The following is an 18796-nucleotide window of genomic DNA, read 5'->3' on the forward strand; positions in this document are numbered from 1 at the left end:
GCGTGGGACTGGCTTCAGCAGTTCGTGAAGGACGCTGGGGAGTTTGCTGGTGCGCACATCCTTAGCATGGTGCGCGCCCACTACCCCCTGGTCGATTTGACCAGGCTGGAGAAGGGGTACCCCAAGGAGGTCGGCCCGTAGGAGGCGGACGAGCTTCGGGGTGGTCTGCTGGACTTGTCGTCGACGGTAATCGGCGACATCAACCTATGTGGAACGGCCACTCCCCCCGACCAGCCAGGTTCAGACAGGTCGGCCAGGGAGCTGTCGGGAGCGTCTATTGCGGGAGATGGGCGGTCGACGCCTGCGGTCTCGACCAGCCAGGCGCCGGTGGCCCCGACCCCTTCGTCCGGGCAGCAAGGCCAGGCGGGTGATCAGCCCGAGCAGTAGGCCAGTAGGATAGCCTGTAGGAGTAGGCTAGTGTCCGCCCGTCAGGGTGTTTATTGTAAACTTTGTATGTAAAGTTTGTAATTAAATTTTGAATTTGTCATGACTACTATTTTGAGCGCTGTGAAGTTGTCGGAGTGACGTGTCACTGTGTTTGATTCATGGTCGTTAAGAGTTTCCGTCGCAGAGGATATTGTTGTTCTTCGCCGAAAACTCTACGTGTAAACAAAGTATAGCCAAAAAAGAAAAACTTTTATTACTGCCAACTATAAGAGACTTACAAGCAAAAGTTACTGGAACTTATGGATAAAATCGGCGCAGTTTGTCTATGTGCCAAGAGTTAGGCACGCGTGTTCCATCTGGATACGCCAATCTGTAGGATGTAGGTCGTGTGACTTCAGCGACCACAAAAGGTCCCTCCCAAGGAGTGGCTAGCTTGTGCATTCCTTCCTGGCTTGTTTTCCACCTGAGTACCAGATCGCCGACCACGAAAGAACGGTCCTTTATGTTCCTGTTATGGTACCGCCTGACTGCCGCAAGATACTTTGCTGTTCGGAGACAAGAATTCAGACGCTTTTCCTCCATGCAGTTGATTTCGAGTTCTCTGGCGCTGTCGGCTGTTGACTGGTCGAAATTTTCAATCCTAGGAGAACTAAAGGTTATGTCAGATGGTAGGACTGCCTCGGCGCCGTAGACCATGAAGTAGGGTGACACTCCCGTGTTCCGACTAGTCTGGGTTCGTAGACCCCAGACCACAGCTGGTAACTCTTTCATCCATCGACCAGGTGCTTTGTCGTTCTCGGTGTACAGCCTTTTCTTGAGGGCGTCAATGATCATTCCGTTCGCACGCTCGACCTGACCATTTGCCCGTGGGTGTGCTACTGACACGTATTTTATGACTATGCCCCTATCATCGCAGAAGTCCCAAAATGCAGTGCCAGTAAACTGAGTACCCAGGTCGGTGATTATGCTGTTCGGGATCCCGAATCTGTGTATGATTTGACTGAGGAATTCCACAGCCTTCTCGGAGGTCGCTTTTACCAGTGGCATGTATTCGATCCATTTTGAGAACTTGTCGATTAATACAAAGACGAACTTGAATTTACCAGGGGCCGGTTTAAATGGCCCGATCATGTCGAGTCCCCAGCAGGCAAAAGGCCAGGGTGACGGGATAGTTTGAATCTCGTGAGCAGGTACGTGGGTCCTTTTAGCGAAGAACTGGCACCCCTCACAGTGTCGGACCAGTTTTTCGGCGTCGTTGACCGCGGTTGGCCAATAAAATCCTGCTCGGAAAGCTTTACCGACCAGCGTTTTGGATGCAGCGTGGTTGCCGCAGGATCCGGCATGTATGTCTTCGAGGAGTTTGATGCCATCATCTTGAGATATGCATTTGAGTAGTACCTCGGAGCTTGCATTTTTTCGCATGAGTTTGCCATCCATCAGTATGTAATTCTTTGATCGTCGAATGAGGCGTTCGTTCTCTGTTTTGTCCTGAAAACCCGTACCATCCGATATGTACTTGATGAACGGGGCACGCCAATCACGACCACTGGTTGTCGGAGTGGCATCGTCTATGAGCATGGTTTCCGTGGGTTGCTTTTCGACCAGGCCAGAGCCCACGCTTGGCTCATGGATGTTCTGGATGAAAACACCCCGTGGGATCGGGGCCTGAGATGACCCTAACTTTGACAACGCATCTGCTGCCTGGTTCTTATCCCGGACCACGTGGATGTACTCTATGCCGTAGAAGTTGGTTTCCCATTTGCGAATTTCTTTGCAGTAAAGATCCATCTTCTCGTGGGTCGCATCCCACTCCTTGTTGAGCTGGTTGATAACTAAAGCAGAGTCGCCATAGACATAGAGGCGTTTGACTCCCAGCTCGACGGCTAGCCTTATGCCATGTAGGCATGCTTCGTATTCGACGACGTTGTTTGATGCCGGGAAAAGGATCCTAAGGACGTAACGCAGCTTGTCCTTGTTAGGTGATATGAAGAGTATCCCAGCGCCGGCGCCGTTGATGTTCAAGGACCTGTCAAAAAACATTAACCAGTGGTCGGAGATGTCGGGAACGGGAGGCTCGTTGAGATCCGTCCATTCAACAATGAAATCGACCAGGGCCTGAGACTTGACTGTGGTGCGGCTCTGGAATTCCAGGGAAAATGGGCATAACTCCATCGCCCATTTTACAATTCTACCGTTGGCGTCTTTATTGCGCAGAATGTCCCCAAGAGGAAAGCTGGTGGTTACCAAGACTCGATGGCCGTCGAAGTAGTGCTTCAGCTTTCTTGATGTTATTAGAATAGCGTACATGAGCTTCTGTATTTGTGGATACCTGGCCTTGGATTCGTTTAGGACTTCGCATATGAAGTAATCGGGTCTCTGGACCTTGTAGACGTGACCTGGCTCATCTCGCTCGACCACTATTGCCGTGGAGACAACCCTGTCGGTTGCAGCAATGTAAAGGAGTAGGTCTTCATTGGGCTGAGGTGCTGTAAGAACAGGCGGGGAAGTGAGGAAAGCCTTAAGCTGGGTGAACGCAGCGTCGGCTTCCTCTGTCCAGGAGAACTTTTCCGACGCCTTCAAGAGTTTGAAGAAAGGGAGGCCTTTTTCTCCTAGTCTTGAGATGAAACGACTGAGCGCGGCCATACACCCGGTGAGCTTCTGAATGTCTTTGGCATTTTTAGGTGGTCGCATGTCAAGTACTGCTTTTACTTTTGAGGGATTCGGCCGTATGCCGTCGTGACTGGCAACGTTGCCGAGCAGTAGACCAGAAGGAACGCCGAAGATGCACTTCTTGGGGTTAAGCTTCCACTTGTATCTATTAAGCGCCTTAAAGGTTCGATCTAGGTTGTCGATTAGGGTGTTTGCATCTCTTGTTTTGACGACCACGTCATCGACATAGGCCTCGACGAGGTCATCACGAATCTCGTCGTGGAGGCATTGCTGGATGGCCCGTTGATAGGTGGCTCCGGCGTTTTTGAGTCCGAATGACATGGTCGTGTAGCAATATGCGCCGAAAGGAGTAATGAAAGATGTTCTTATCTGATCGTCCTCCTTTAGCGAGATCTGGTGATAACCAGAGTAGCAGTCTAGAAAAGAGAGGAGTTCGCATCCGGCCGTTGAGTCGACCACCTCGTCGATGCGAGGGAGACCAAAAGGATCTTTAGGACAGTGTTTATTGAGATCAGTGTAATCAACGCACATTCTCCATTCATTATTCTTTTTGCGTACAAGAACCGGATTGGCGAGCCAATCGGGGTGATACACTTCTTTTATGAATCCGGCTGCTAGAAGCCGTGTTATTTCTGTCCTAATAGCCTCCTTTTTGTCACGAGCGAACCGTCGCAGCTTTTGCTTGATTGGTCTTGCGGTCTTCGAGACATTTAAGGAGTGCTCGATCAGGTTTCGTGGGACGCTAGGCATGTCTGCGGGTTTCCATGCGAAAACGCTCACGTTGTCCCTTAGAAACCTGACGAGCGCGTCTTCCTATTTTGGATCCAGATTGGCCCCGATGAGGGCCGTCTTCTCGGGGCTGCCGTCGACCAGCTGCACTTCTTTGTACTCCTTGGATTTTGAGTTCTTTCTGGCGGTCTCCTGCTCGGGTAATGGGAGCTGGTCGGGAGGCAGCTGCGTGGCTTGGGCTGCTGTTTCTGCCATGCGAACGGAGAGGTCGATTGCCTCGGTAATCTTGAAGCTTTCCTCTTCGCAGGTATACGCGGTGTAGACGTTGCCTCTGACGGTTAGGACACCCTTCTCCGTAGGCATTTTAAGGACCAGGTATGAGTAGTGCGGGACTGCCATGAACTTTGTCAACGATGGTCGGCCCAGTATGGCGTGGTAGGTCCCGTCGAAGTCCGCGACCACAAAGTTGATGAACTCTGTCCGAAAGTGGTCTGGTGTGCCGAATTGGACAGGCAATGTTATCTGTCCGAGGGGCACTGAACTCTGACCTGGCAAAACCCCCCAGAATTGAGCATCGTAGGGTTTTAGTTGTGCGGGAGATATTTTGAGGGCGGGCAGACTGTTGTGGAAGAGGATGTCGATGGAGCTTCCCCCGTCCACGAGCACGCGCTCGAATCTGATGCTGTTGATGCAAGGGTCCAAGATCAGAGGGAAACGACCTGGCTCTGGGATAGCGGCCCATTGATCCTTCCTGCAGAATGAGATCTCCCTGTGCGACCATGGGGGAAATTTTGGGTCTGCGATCAGCCCGTCCGTGCTGTCTATGTTGAGGCAGGCTCTCTTTAATAGCTTTCTCTCTCGCTTAGATTCGATGGAGACCTTGCCCCCGAAGATGGAGTGGACCACGTCAGTGGGGCTGACGTATTGGTGTCGGGGGTCCCTATCTTGGTCCTCGTCCTCGTCTTTGTGGTCATGCCCGTCTCGCTTGCCATTTTTCTTGGTGGAGTCCTCTTGGGCGGCCCGCCGTGTGTAGATGCTTTTGAGGACACGACACTCCTCCATGGTATGATTAGACTTTGGATGCAGTTGGCACGGTCCCTTCAACGTTTTGTTGTAGTCTTCTTGGTAGTCCCGCCGCCCGTTGGGACGTTTGACCGTATTCACTTCATGGTCGTAGTCGCGGGGGCGCTTTCCTCTGTAATCGTCGCGATTGTCGCGGCGCCGATCCCAACCTTCTCTGTGATCGCGGTTGTCGGGGCGGCGGTGGTTCCTGTTGTCGTAGCGACCGCGACCGTCATCTCGCCGGGGAGGCTGGTCGGGACCTCTCGCATCGTCTCAGATTAGTTTCTCTGCGTCGTCGGCGTCGGCGTAATTTTTAGCCGTGGCAAGGAGTTCCGCCACCGTTGTTGGCCGTTTGCGCAACAGCTTGTTCCTCAGCGCTTCATGGAAACGCAAGCCCTTGATGAAGGCAGAGATGGCCTCGTCGTGGGAAATCTTCAGGATCTTAAGGTGCATATCCGAGAATCGTCGGATGTAATCGCGCAGAGGTTCATTCTTCCTGTCCCTTATCCTTTCGAGGTCGTACTTGTTTCTAGGTTGCTCGCATGTGGCGATGAAGTTGTCGATGAAAGCCTGGCGTAGCTCTTCCCAAGAGTCGAAGGAGTCCTCGGGCAAGCCAAGGAGCCACTGATGACTAGCCTGGTCGAGGACTACAGGGAAGTAGTTGGCCATGACGTGCTCATCTCCCGCTGCTGATCGGACGGCAATTTCATAGAGAGTGATCCAGTTCTTTGGATTTTCCTTGCCGTCGTATTTTTTAAGTATTTTGAGCTTGAAATTGCGGGGCCACACGACCTGGCGGAGGTGTGAGGAGAACTGTCTTAGGCCCGGGGGGCCGTGCGTTGCATCGTACTCGATACGGCGTAGGTTTTCGTGGACTGCCCTCTCTGTGGCACGCCTGTTGATGCGGTCCCGGGCATCTTTGGGAGGGATGTTGTATCGGAGATCCCTGTGCTGGTTTACTTCTTGACCGCGCCTGCGGTTCTGCTCGCGGTGACAGTTAGTGTCCCGACCACCATCGTTACGCCGTGAATCTTTTCGATGGTTGTCGGGAGAGCGGCTGCGGTGATGCCTGCTGGGAGGCGGTGAGGTCCGGCTACGATTGGTCTGGTCGGAGGTGGCTTCCGTATAAGAGACGTCCTGGACTCTTTTGAGCAGAGTGGCTGTCTGTCCCATTGCGGCAATCAGGAGTGCTCGGACGCTGGTTCGGACTCCCTAGCACTCAGGGGTATCAAGGAGCCGATCTAGATTAGCCATGGCGACAGCCACGTTTGCGCTTGGCGTTTTGTAGACTGGCTGGTCCCCGACCATGTCAAAAGCGTCGCTGAGGTTATGCGGTGGAATTTGTCGTTGCTCATCTGCGCGTCGTCGGGCGCGATCGGCGTTGCGCTGCTCGCGGAGCTGCCTCTGCTCGTCCGTTTCTCCATCAACGACCGGCTCGTCGGCGCTGACGTTAAAAACAATGTCCCCTCGCCGGGGGCGAAACACCGGGAAACGAGGGAAACCCGGAGGGTGTGAAGGCAAATCCAGGTCGTAGTCCTCGTCTTCGGAGTTTATAACTTCGGTGGGGACGGAACCGGTGCTTGAGTTGGTGCTGGAGGCCTGACCGTCCCGTAGCTCTCGGATCGTCACCATGTTGACGTAGTGACGAGCAGGTCGATCGTTCCTTTTCGGCGGCCAACCTGCCTTGCTGAAAACGGATTGGACATGCCGTGAGTAGAGAGAGGCTGAGTTGTTCAGGCCACAAGGATAATCTTCCTCCTTAAGCTTGACGGTCCATCCTGAGGGAGTTGAAGTTATCGTCAGAGACGTTCTCAGCCGTTCGTGTGTAACGACACGAGTTGGCCGGCGGAATTTGAAGAAATCCGTTGAAGCGGCTTGATCAGCATGGCGCAGGATTCCATCTACTAGTTGGGAGGCTTCAAGTAGCTTGGAATCAGCACGATCAAGCGCTTGAAGAAGGTCCGAGCAGTCGATCTTCTTTCCCTTGTAGAGCGGGAACGGTGGTCGGGCGCTCGGTGCCACCATCCGGGTGGTCGGAGGCGACGTGATCTCAGATTGGATCTGAGTTTCCTTCGAAACCGTGGTCGTAAGGCCACCGCCGCGCGTCGTCCACGTGATCTGGCCGACGGTGAACGTGAGGCCTCCGGGCACGGTCGCGGAAGCTGGGATTGTAACCATCTTGTTCCCCGGAGAAGTTGCACGCACACCCCCTACCTGGCGCGCCACTGTCGACGAAAGCTGGTCGGCAGTCTACCTTGGGGTATACCCATGGTAGTAGTTTATCGGTAGACGGTGCGCAAACTACGAACTCGATGGTGACGCAAGGCACGGACAAGCTTTTTATCCAGGTTCGGCCGCCGAATTGGCGTAAGACCTACGTCTTGCGTCTGATTGTATTGATTTGTGTTGAGCGAATATGATGTCCTAGGGGGGTCCCTTGCCTCTCCTTATATAGTCCGGAGGGCAGGGTTACAGATCTGGAAACTAATCCTAGTCGGTTACAATTGCCATAGATAGTTCGATATCAATTCCTATTCTAACCGACTAGAATCCTGCTTGATCTCCACGTCTTGTTTCCTTGCGCGAAACTCCAAGCTGTCGGATCAAACCTTGAGCTTGTCTCGTAATGGGCCAAGCCTCCTGGCCCAAGTCTAGCCGTAAGGGTATAGGGGTCTATACCCCCACAGAGATAGTGCTAATGTTGATGCAAGATAGGTGCACGATTTGCAAAGAACATACCATATGCTCAGAAATCAATTTGGACGCACCAGATGGAACTCCTAGATGACATGTGTCATATGGAATCTCACTTCGGTCCGTTTACAGACAGTGTTAGTTTCGGTGCAAGATAGGTGCACGGTTTGCACCTAATGCACCATAGGATAAAAACCATTTTGGACGCTTCCGATGGTATTCCTAGGTCAAGGGGCTAAAGTAAAAGCTCAGTTTGGTCTGTTTGGAGATAGTGCTAGTCTTGATGCAAGATAGATGCACGGTTTGCATGGAACATACGATATGCTCAGAAATCAATTAGGACGCACCTGCTAACTCCTTGATGATGTGTGTCATATGGAATCTTGCTTCTGTTCGTTTAGAGACTGTTAGTTTTGGTAGAAGATATATGCACGGTTTACGCCTAATGCACCATTGGCTAAGAAACCATTTTAGACGCACACGATAGTACTCGTAGTTGAAGAGGCTCAAGTGGAGGCTCAATTTGGTCTGTTCAGATATAGTGCTAATCTTGATGCAAGATAGTTGCACAGTTTGCATGCAACGTACAATATGTTAAGAAATCAATTTGGACGAACCCAATATAACTCCTAGATGACGTGTCATATGGAATCTCGCTTCGGTCTATTTGGAGACAATGTTAGTTTCGGTGCAAGATAGGTGCATAGTTTGTGCCTAATGCACCATAGACTAAGAAACCATTTTTGACGCACCTGTTTGTACTCCTAGATGAAGAGGCTCAAGTGGAAGCTCGGTTCGGTCTGTTTCGAGATAGTGCTAATCTTGATGCAAGACAGGTGCACGGTTTGCATGGAACATACCATAGCTTGGAAATCAATTTGGATGCACCCGATGGATCTCCTCGATGATGTGTGTCATATGGAATCTCGCTTTGGTCTATTTAGATGCAGTGTTAGTTTCGGTGCAAGATATGTGCATGGTTTCCGCCTAATGCACCATAGTCTAGGAAACCATTTTGGAAGCATCTGTTGCTACTTCGGTGAAAAGGCTCCAGTGGAAGCTCGGTTTGATCTGTTTGGAGATAGTGCTAATCTTGATGCAAGATAGGTGCATGATTTGCAAGGAACATACCATATGCTTAGAAATCAATTGGGACGCACCCAATGGAACTCCTAGATGACATGTGTCATATGGAATCTTGCTTCTGTCCGTTTGTAGACATTGTAAGTTTTAGTTCAAGATAGGTGCATAGTTTGCGCCTAATGCACCATAGTCTAAGAAACCATTTTGGACGCACTATTTGGTACTGTTGGGTGAAGAGGCTCAAGTGGAAGCTTGGTTCGGTCAGTTTGGAGATAGTGCTAATCCTTATGCAAGGTAGGTGCATGCTTTGCATGGAACATACCATATGCATGGAAATCAATTTGGATGCACCCGACGGAACTCCTTGACGACGTGTGTCATATTGAATCTCGTTTCGGTCCATTTGGAGACATTGTTAGTTTCGGTGCAAGATAGGTGCACAGTTTGCACCTAATGCACCATAGTCTAAGAAACAATTTTGGACGCACCCGATGGTACTCCTAGGTGAAGGGGCTCAAGTGGATGCTCGGTTCGGTCTGTTTGGAGATAGTGCTAATCTTGATGAAAGATAGGTGCACGGTTTGCATGGAACATACCAAATGCTTGGAAATCAATCTGGACGCACATGATGGAACTTCTAGATGACGTGTGTCATACAAAATCTTGCTTTGGTCTGTTTGGAGACAGTGTTAGTTTCGGAGCAAGATAGGTGCAATGTTTGCACATAATGCAGCATAGGCTAAGAAACCATTTTGGACGCACCCGATGGTACTCCTAGGTAAAAGGCTCAAGTGAAAGCTCGGTTTGGTCTATTTGGAGATAGTGCTAATCTTGATGCAAGATAGATGCACGGTCTGCATGGAACGTACCATTTGCTTAGAAATTGATTTGGACACACCCGATAGAACTCCTTAATGACATGTGTCATATGGAATCTCACTTTGGTGTGCTTAGAGGTAGTATTAGTTTTGGTGCAAGATATGTGCACGGTTTGCGCCTAATGCACCAAAGTCTAAGAAACCATTTTGGAAGCACCTGTTGGTACTCCCAGGTGAAGAGGCTCAAGTGGAGGCTCGGTTCGGTCTGTTTAGAGATAGTGCTAGTCTTGATGGAAGATAGGTGCACGATTTGCATGGAACATACCATATGCTTGGAAATCAATTTGGATGCACCCGATGGAACTCCTTGATGACGTGTGTCATTTGGAATCTCGCTTCGGTCCATTTGGAGACATTGTTAGTTTCGGTGCAAGACTGCACAGTTTGCACCTAATGCACCATAGTCTAAGAAACCATTTTGGACGCACTTGTTGGTACTATTAGGTGAAGGGGCTCAAGTGGATGCTCGGTTCGGTCTGTTTGGAGATAGTGCCAATCTTGATGCAAGATAGATGCATGGTTTGCATGGAACATATGATATGCTTAGAAATCAATTAGGACGCACATGATATAACTCCTTGATGATTTGTATCATATGGAATCTTGCTTCGGTTCGTTTAGAGATAGTGTTAGTTTTGGTAGAAGATATGTGCACGGTTTACGCCTAATGCACCATAGGCTAATAAACCATTTTAGACGCACCCGATGGTACTCGTAGTTGAAGAGGCTCAAGTGGAGGCTCGATTTGCTCTGTTCGTATATAGTGCTAATCTTGATGCAAGATAGTTGCATAGTTTGCATGCAACGTACCATATGTTAAGAAATCAATTTGGACGCACATAATGGAACTTCTAGATGACGTGTGTCATATGGAATCTCGCTTCGGTCTGTTTGGAGACAATGTTAGTTTCGGTGCAAGATAGGTGCATAGTTTTTTTCTAATGCACCATAGTCTAAAAAAACCATTTTTGACGCACCTGTTTGTACCCCTAGATGAAGAGGCTCAAGTGGAAACTCGGTTCGGTCTGTTTGGAGATAGTGCTGTGCTAATCTTGATGCAAGATAGGTGCACGGTTTGCATGGAACATATGCTTGGAAATCAATTTGGATGCACCCGATGGATCTCCTCGACGATGTGTGTCATATGGAATCTCGCTTTGGTCTATTCAGATGCAGTGTTGGTTTCGGTGCAAGATATGTGCATAGTTTGCGCCTAATGCACCATAGTCTAAGAAACCATTTTGGAAGCATCTATTGGTACTTCGGTGAAGAGGCTCAAGTGGAAGCTCGGTTTAATCTGTTTGGAGATAGTGCTAATCTTGATGCAAGATAGGTGCATAATTTGCAAGGAACATACCTATGCTTAGAAATCAATTTGGACGCACCCAATGGAACTCCTAGATGACGTGTGTCATATGGAATCTTGCTTTTGTCCGTTTGTAGACATTGTAAGTTTTAGTTCAAGATAGGTGCACAGTTTGCGCCTAATGCACCATAGGTTAAGAAACCATTTTGGACGCACTATTTGGTACTCCTGTGTGAAGAGGCTCAAGTGGAAGCTTGGTTCGGTCTGTTTGAAGATAGTGTTAATCCTTACTTAAGGTAGGTGGATGGTTTGCATGGAACATACCATATGCTTGGAAATCCATTTGGATGCACCCGATGGAACTCCTTGATGACGTGTGTCATATGGAATCTCGCTTCGGTCCATTTGGAGACATTGTTAGTTTCGGTGCAAAATAGGTGCACAGTTTGCACCTAATGCACCATAGTCTAAGAAACCATTTTAGACGCACTTGTTGGTACTGCTAGGTGAAGGGCCTCAAGTGGTTGCTCAGTTCGGTCTGTTTGGAGATAATGCTAATCTTGATGGAAGATAGGTGCACGGTTTGCATGGAACATACCAAATGCTTGGAAAACAATCTGAAAGCACATGATGGAACTCCAAGATGACGTGTGTCATACGAAATCTTGCTTCGGTCTGTTTGGAGACAGTGTTAGTTTCGGTGCAGGATAGGTGCAAGGTTTGCACATAATGCAGCATAGGCTAGGAAACCATTTTGGATGCACCCGATGGTACTCCTAGGTAAAAGGCTCAAGTGAAAGCTCGGTTTGGTCTATTAGGAGATAGTACTAATCTTGATGCAAGATAGATCTACGGTCTGCATGGGACGTACCATATGCTTAGAAATTAATATGGACACACCCGATAGAACTCCTTGATGACGTATGTCATATGTAATCTCACTTTGGTGTGCTTAGAGACAGTATTAGTTTCGGTGCAAGATATGTGCACGGTTTGCGCCTAATGTACCAAAGTCTAAGAAACCCTTTTGGAAAGACCTTTTAGTACTCCTAGGTGAAGAGGCTCAAGTGGAGGCTCGGTTCGGTCTGTTTAGAGATAGTGCTAATGTTGATGCAAGATAGGTGCACGATTTGTATGGAACATACCATATGCTCATAAATCAATTTGGACGCACCAGATGGAACTCCTAGATGACATGTGTCATATGGAATCTCACTTTGGTCCGTTTACAGACAGTGTTAGTTTTGGTGCAAGATAGGTGCACGGTTTGCACCTAATGCACCATAGGATATAAAAAACCATTTTGGACGCTTCCGATGGTATTCCTAGGTCAAGGGGCTAAAGTAAAAGCTCGGTTTGGTCTGTTTGGAGATAGTGCTAGTCTTGATGCAAGATAGATGCACGGTTTGCATGGAACATACGATATGCTCAGAAATCAATTAGGACGCACCTGCTAACTCCTTGATGATGTGTGTCATATGGAATCTTGCTTCGGTTCGTTTAGAGACAGTGTTAGTTTTGGTAGAAGATATGTGCACGGTTTACGCCTAATGCACCATAGGCTAAGAAACCATTTTAGACGCACACGATAGTACTCGTAGTTGAAGAGGCTCAAGTGGAGGCTCGATTTGGTCTGTTTAGATATAGTGCTAATCTTGATGCAAGATAGTTGCACAGTTTGCATGCAACGTACAATATGTTAAGAAATCAATTTGGACGCACCCAATATAACTCCTAGATGACGTGTGTCATATGGAATCTCGCTTCGGTCTATTTGGAGACAATGTTAGTTTCGGTGCAAGATAGGTGCATAGTTTGTGCCTAATGCACCATAGACTAAGAAACCATTTTTGACGCACCTGTTTGTACTCCTAGATGAAGAGGCTCAAGTGGAAGCTCGGTTCGGTCTGTTTGGAGATAGTGCTAATCTTGATGCAAGATAGGTGCACGGTTTGCATGGAACATACCATAGCTTGGAAATCAATTTGGATGCACCCGATGGATCTCCTCGATGACGTGTGTCATATGAAATCTCACTTTGGTCTATTTAGATGCAGTGTTTGTTTCGGTGCAAGATATGTGCATGGTTTCCGCCTAATGCACCATAGTCTAAGAAACCATTTTGGAAGGATCTGTTGCTACTTCGGTGAACAGGCTCAAGTGGAAGCTCGGTTTGATCTGTTTGGAGATAGTGCTAATCTTGATGCAAGATAGGTGCATGATTTGCAAGGAACATACCATATGCTTAGAAATCAATTGGGACGCACCCAATGGAACTCCTAGATGACACGTGTCATATGGAATCTTGCTTCTGTTCGTTTGTAGACATTGTAAGTTTTAGTTCAAGATAGGTGCACAGTTTGCGCCTAATGCACCATAGTCTAAGAAACCATTTTGGACGCACTATTTGGTACTCTTGGGTGAAGAGGCTCAAGTGGAAGCTTGGTTCGGTCAGTTTGGAGATAGTGCTAATCCTTATGCAAGGTATGTGCATGCTTTGCATGGAACATACCATATGCATGTAAATCAATTTGGATGCACCCGACGGAACTCCTTGACGACGTGTGTCATATGGAATCTCGTTTCGGTCCATTTGGAGACATTGTTAGTTTCGGTGCAAGATAGGTGCACAGTTTGCACCTAATGCACCATAGTCTAAGAAACCATTTTGGACGCACCCGATGGTACTCCTAGGTGAAGGGGCTCAAGTGGATGCTCGGTTCGGTCTGTTTGGAGATAGTGCTAATCTTGATGAAAGATAGGTGCACGGTTTGCATGGAACATACCAAATGCTTGGAAATCAATCTGGACGCACATGATGGAACTTCTAGATGACGTGTGTCATACAAAATCTTGCTTTGGTCTGTTTGGAGACAGTATTAGTTTCAGAGCAAGATAGGTGCAAGGTTTGCACATAATGCAGCATAGGCTAAGAAACCATTTTGGACGCACCCGATGGTACTCCTAGGTAAAAGGCTCAAGTGAAAGCTCGGCTTGGTCTATTTGGAGATAGTGCTAATCTTGATGCAAGATAGATGCACGGTTTGCATGGAACGTACCATTTGCTTAGAAATTGATTTGGACACACCCGATAGAACTCCTTAATGACGTGTGTCATATGGAATCTCGCTTTGGTGTGCTTAGAGGTAGTATTAGTTTTGGTGCAAGATATGTGCACGGTTTGCGCCTAATGCACCAAAGTCTAAGAAACCATTTTGGAAGCACCTGTTGGTACTCCTAGGTGAAGAGGCTCAAGTGGAGGCTCGGTTCGGTCTGTTTAGAGATAGTGCTAGTCTTGATGGAAGATAGGTGCACGATTTGCATGGAACATACCATATGCTTGGAAATCAATTTGGATGCACCCGATGGAACTCCTTGATGACGTGTGTCATTTGGAATCTCGCTTTGGTCCATTTGGAGACATTGTTAGTTTCGGTGCAAGACAGCACAGTTTGCACCTAATGCACCATAGTCTAAGAAACCATTTTGGACGCACTTGTTGGTACTATTAGGTGAAGGGGCTCAAGTGGATGCTCGGTTCGGTCTATTTGGAGATAGTGCCAATCTTGAGGCAAGATAGATGCATGGTTTGCATGGAACATATGATATGCTTAGAAATCAATTAGGACGCACCTGATATAACTCCTTGATGATTTGTATCATATGGAATCTTGCTTCGGTTCATTTAGAGATAGTGTTAGTTTTGGTAGAAGATATGTGCACGGTTTACGCCTAATGCACCATAGGCTAAGAAACCATTTTAGACGCACCTGATGGTACTTGTAGTTGAAGAGGCTCAAGTGGAGGCTCGATTTGGTCTGTTCGTATATAGTGCTAATCTTGATGCAAGATAGTTGCATAGTTTGCATGCAACGTACCATATGTTAAGAAATCAATTTGGACGCACATAATGGAAGTCCTAGATGATGTGTGTCATATGGAATCTCGCTTCGGTCTGTTTGGAGACAATGTTAGTTTCGGTGCAAGATAGGTGCATAGTTTATGTCTAATGCACCATAGTCTAAAAAACCATTTTTGACGCACCTGTTTGTACTCCTAGATGAAGAGGCTCAAGTGGAAGCTCGGTTCGGTCTGTTTGGAGATAGTGCTAATCTCGATGCAAGATAGGTGCACGGTTTGCATGGAACATATGCTTGGAAATCAATTTGGATGCACCCGAAGGATCTCCTCGATGATGTGTGTCATATGGAATCTCGCTTTGGTATATTCAGATGCAGTGTTAGTTTCGGTGCAAGATATGTGCATAGTTTGCGCCTAATGCACCATAGTCTAAGAAACCATTTTGGAAGCATCTGTTGGTACTTCGGTGAAGAGGCTCAAGTGGAAGCTCTGTTTGATCTGTTTGGGGATAGTGCTAATCTTGATGCAAGATAGATGCACGGTCTGCATGGAACATACCTATGCTTAGAAATCAATTTGGACGCACCCAATGGAACTCCTAGATGACGTGTGTCATATGGAATCTTGCTTCTGTCCGTTTGTAGACATTGTAAGTTTTATTTCAAGATAGGTGCACAGTTTGCGCCTAATGCACCATAGGCTAAGAAACCATTTTGGACGCACTATTTGGTACTCCTGTGTGAAGAGGCTCAAGTGGAAGCTTGGTTCGGTCAGTTTGAAGATAGTGTTAATCCTTACTTAAGGTAGGTGGATGGTTTGCATGGAACATACCATATGCTTGGAAATCAATTTGGATGCACCCGATGGAACTCCTTGATGACGTGTGTCATATGGAATCTCGCTTCGGTCCATTTGGAGACATTGTTAGTTTCGGTGCAAAATAGGTGCACAGTTTGCACCTAATGCACCATAGTCTAAGAAACCATTTTAGACGCACTTCTTGGTACTGCTAGGTGAAGGGCCTCAAGTGGTTGCTCAGTTCGGTCTGTTTGGAGATAATGCTAATCTTGATGCAAGATAGGTGCACGGTTTGCATGGAACATACCAAATGCTTGGAAAACAATCTGAAAGCACATGATGGAACTCCAAGATGACGTGTGTCATACGAAATCTTGCTTCGGTCTGTTTGGAGACAGTGTTAGTTTCGGTGCAGGATAGGTGCAAGGTTTGCACATAATGCAGCATAGGCTAGGAAACCATTTTGGATGCACCCGATGGTACTCCTAGGTAAAAGGCTCAAGTGAAAGCTCGATTTGGTCTATTAGGAGATAGTACTAATCTTGATGCAAGATAGATCTACGGTCTGCATGGGACGTACCATATGCTTAGAAATTAATATGGACACACCCGATAGAACTCCTTGATGACGTATGTCATATGTAATCTCACTTTGGTGTGCTTAGAGACAGTATTAGTTTCGGTGCAAGATATGTGCACGGTTTCCGCCTAATGTACCAAAGTCTAAGAAACCCTTTTGGAAACACCTGTTAGTACTCCTAGGTGAAGAGGCTCAAGTGGAGGCTCGGTTCGGTCTGTTTAGAGATAATGCTAATGTTGATGCAAGATAGGTGCACGATTTGTATGGAACATACCATATGCTTAGAAATCAATTTGGACGCACCAGATGGAACTCCTAGATGACATGTGTCATATGGAATCTCACTTCGGTCCGTTTACAGACAGTGTTAGTTTCGGTGCAAGATAGGTGCACGGTTTGCACCTAATGCACCATAGGATAAAAAACCATTTTGGACGCTTCCGATGGTATTCCTAGGTCAAGGGGCTAAAGTAAAAGCTCGGTTTGGTCTGTTTGGAGATAGTGCTAGTCTTGATGCAAGATAGATGCACGGTTTGCATGGAACGTACGATATGCTCAGAAATCAATTAGGACGCACCTGTTAACTCCTTGATGATGTGTGTCATATGGAATCTTGCTTCGGTTCGTTTAGAGACAGTGTTAGTTTTGGTAGAAGATAAGTGCACGGTTTACGCCTAATGCACCATAGGCTAAGAAACCATTTTAGACGCACACGATAGTACTCGTAGTTGAAGAGGCTTAAGTGGAGGCTCGATTTGGTCTGTTCAGATATAGTGCTAATCTTGATGCAAGATAGTTGCACAGTTTGCATGCAACGTACAATATGTTAAGAAATCATTTTGGACGCACCCAATATAACTCCTAGATGACGTGTGTCATATGGAATCTCGCTTTGGTCTATTTGGAGACAATGTTAGTTTCGGTGCAAGATAGGTGCATAGTTTGTGCCTAATGCACCATAGACTAAGAAACCATTTTTGACGCACCTGTTTGTACTCCTAGATGAAGAGGCTCAAGTGGAAGCTCGGTTCGGTCTGTTTGGAGATAGTGCTAATCTTGATGCAAGATATGTGCACGGTTTGCATGGAACATACCATAGCTTGAAAATCAATTTGGATGCACCCGATGGATCTCCTCGATGATGTGTGTCATATGGAATCTCGCTTTGGTCTATTTAGATGCAGTGTTAGTTTCGGTGCAAGATATGTGCATGGTTTCCGCCTAATGCACCATAGTCTAAGAAACCATTTTGGAAGCATCTGTTGCTACTTCGGTGAACAGGCTCAAGTGGAAGCTCGGTTTGATCTGTTTGGAGATAGTGCTAATCTTGATGCAAGATAGGTGCATGATTTGCAAGGAACATACCATATGCTTAGAAATCAATTGGGACGCACCCAATGGAACTCCTAGATGACATGTGTCATATGGAATCTTGCTTCTGTCCGTTTGTAGACATTGTAAGTTTTAGTGCAAGATAGGTGCACAGTTTGCGCCTAATGCACCATAGTCTAAGAAACCATTTTGGACGCACTATTTGGTACTCTTGGGTGAAGAGGCTCAAGTGGAAGCTTGGTTCGGTCAGTTTAGAGATAGTGCTAATCCTTATGCAAGGTAGGTGCATGCTTTGCATGGAACATACCATATGCATGGAAATCAATTTGGATGCACCCGACGGAACTCCTTGACGACGTGTGTCATATGGAATCTCGTTTCGGTCCATTTGGAGACATTGTTAGTTTCGGTGCAAGATAGGTGCACAGTTTGCACCTAATGCACCATAGTCTAAGAAACCATTTTGGATGCACCCGATGGTACTCCTAGGTGAAGGGGCTCAAGTGGATGCTCGGTTCGGTCTGTTTGAAGATAGTGCTAATCTTGATGAAAGATAAGTGCACGGTTTGCATGGAACATACGAAATGCTTGGAAATCAATCTGGACGCACATGATGGAACTTCTAGATGATGTGTGTCATACAAAATCTTGCTTTGGTCTATTTGGAGACAGTGTTAGTTTCGGAGCAAGATAGGTGCAAGGTTTGCACATAATGCAGCATAGGCTAAGAAACCATTTTGGATGCACCCGATGGTACTCCTAGGTAAAAGGCTCAAGTGAAAGCTCGGTTTGGTCTGTTTGGAGATAGTGCTAATCTTGATGCAAGATAGATGCACGGTCTGCATGGAACGTACCATTTGCTTAGAAATTGATTTGGACACACCCGATAGAACTCCTTGATGACGTGTGTCATATGGAATCTCGCTTTGGTGTGCTTAGAGGTAGCATTAGTTTCGGTGCAAGATATGTGCACGGTTTGCGCCTAATGCACCAAAGTCTAAGAAACCATTTTGGAAGCACCTGTTGGTACTCCTAGGTGAAGAGGCTCAAGTGGAGGCTCGGTTCGGTCTGTTTAGAGTAGTGCTAGTCTTGATGGAAGATAGGTGCATGATTTGCATGGAACATACCATATGCTTTGAAATCAATTTGGATGCACCCGATGGAACTCCTTGATGACGTGTGTCATTTGGAATCTCGCTTCGGTCCATTTGGAGACATTGTTAGTTTCGGTGCAAGACTGCACAGTTTGCACTTAATGCACCATAGTCTAAGAAACCATTTTCGACGCACTTGTTGGTACTCCAAGGTGAAGGGGCTCAAGTGGATGCTCGGTTCGGTCTGTTTGGAGACAATGTTGGTTTCGGTGCAAGATAGGTGTATAGTTTGTGCGTAATGCACCATAGTCTAAGAAACTAT

Source organism: Sorghum bicolor, chromosome 2 (genome assembly GCF_000003195.3).
Source record: "Sorghum bicolor cultivar BTx623 chromosome 2, Sorghum_bicolor_NCBIv3, whole genome shotgun sequence".
NCBI lineage: Eukaryota > Viridiplantae > Streptophyta > Magnoliopsida > Poales > Poaceae > Sorghum > Sorghum bicolor.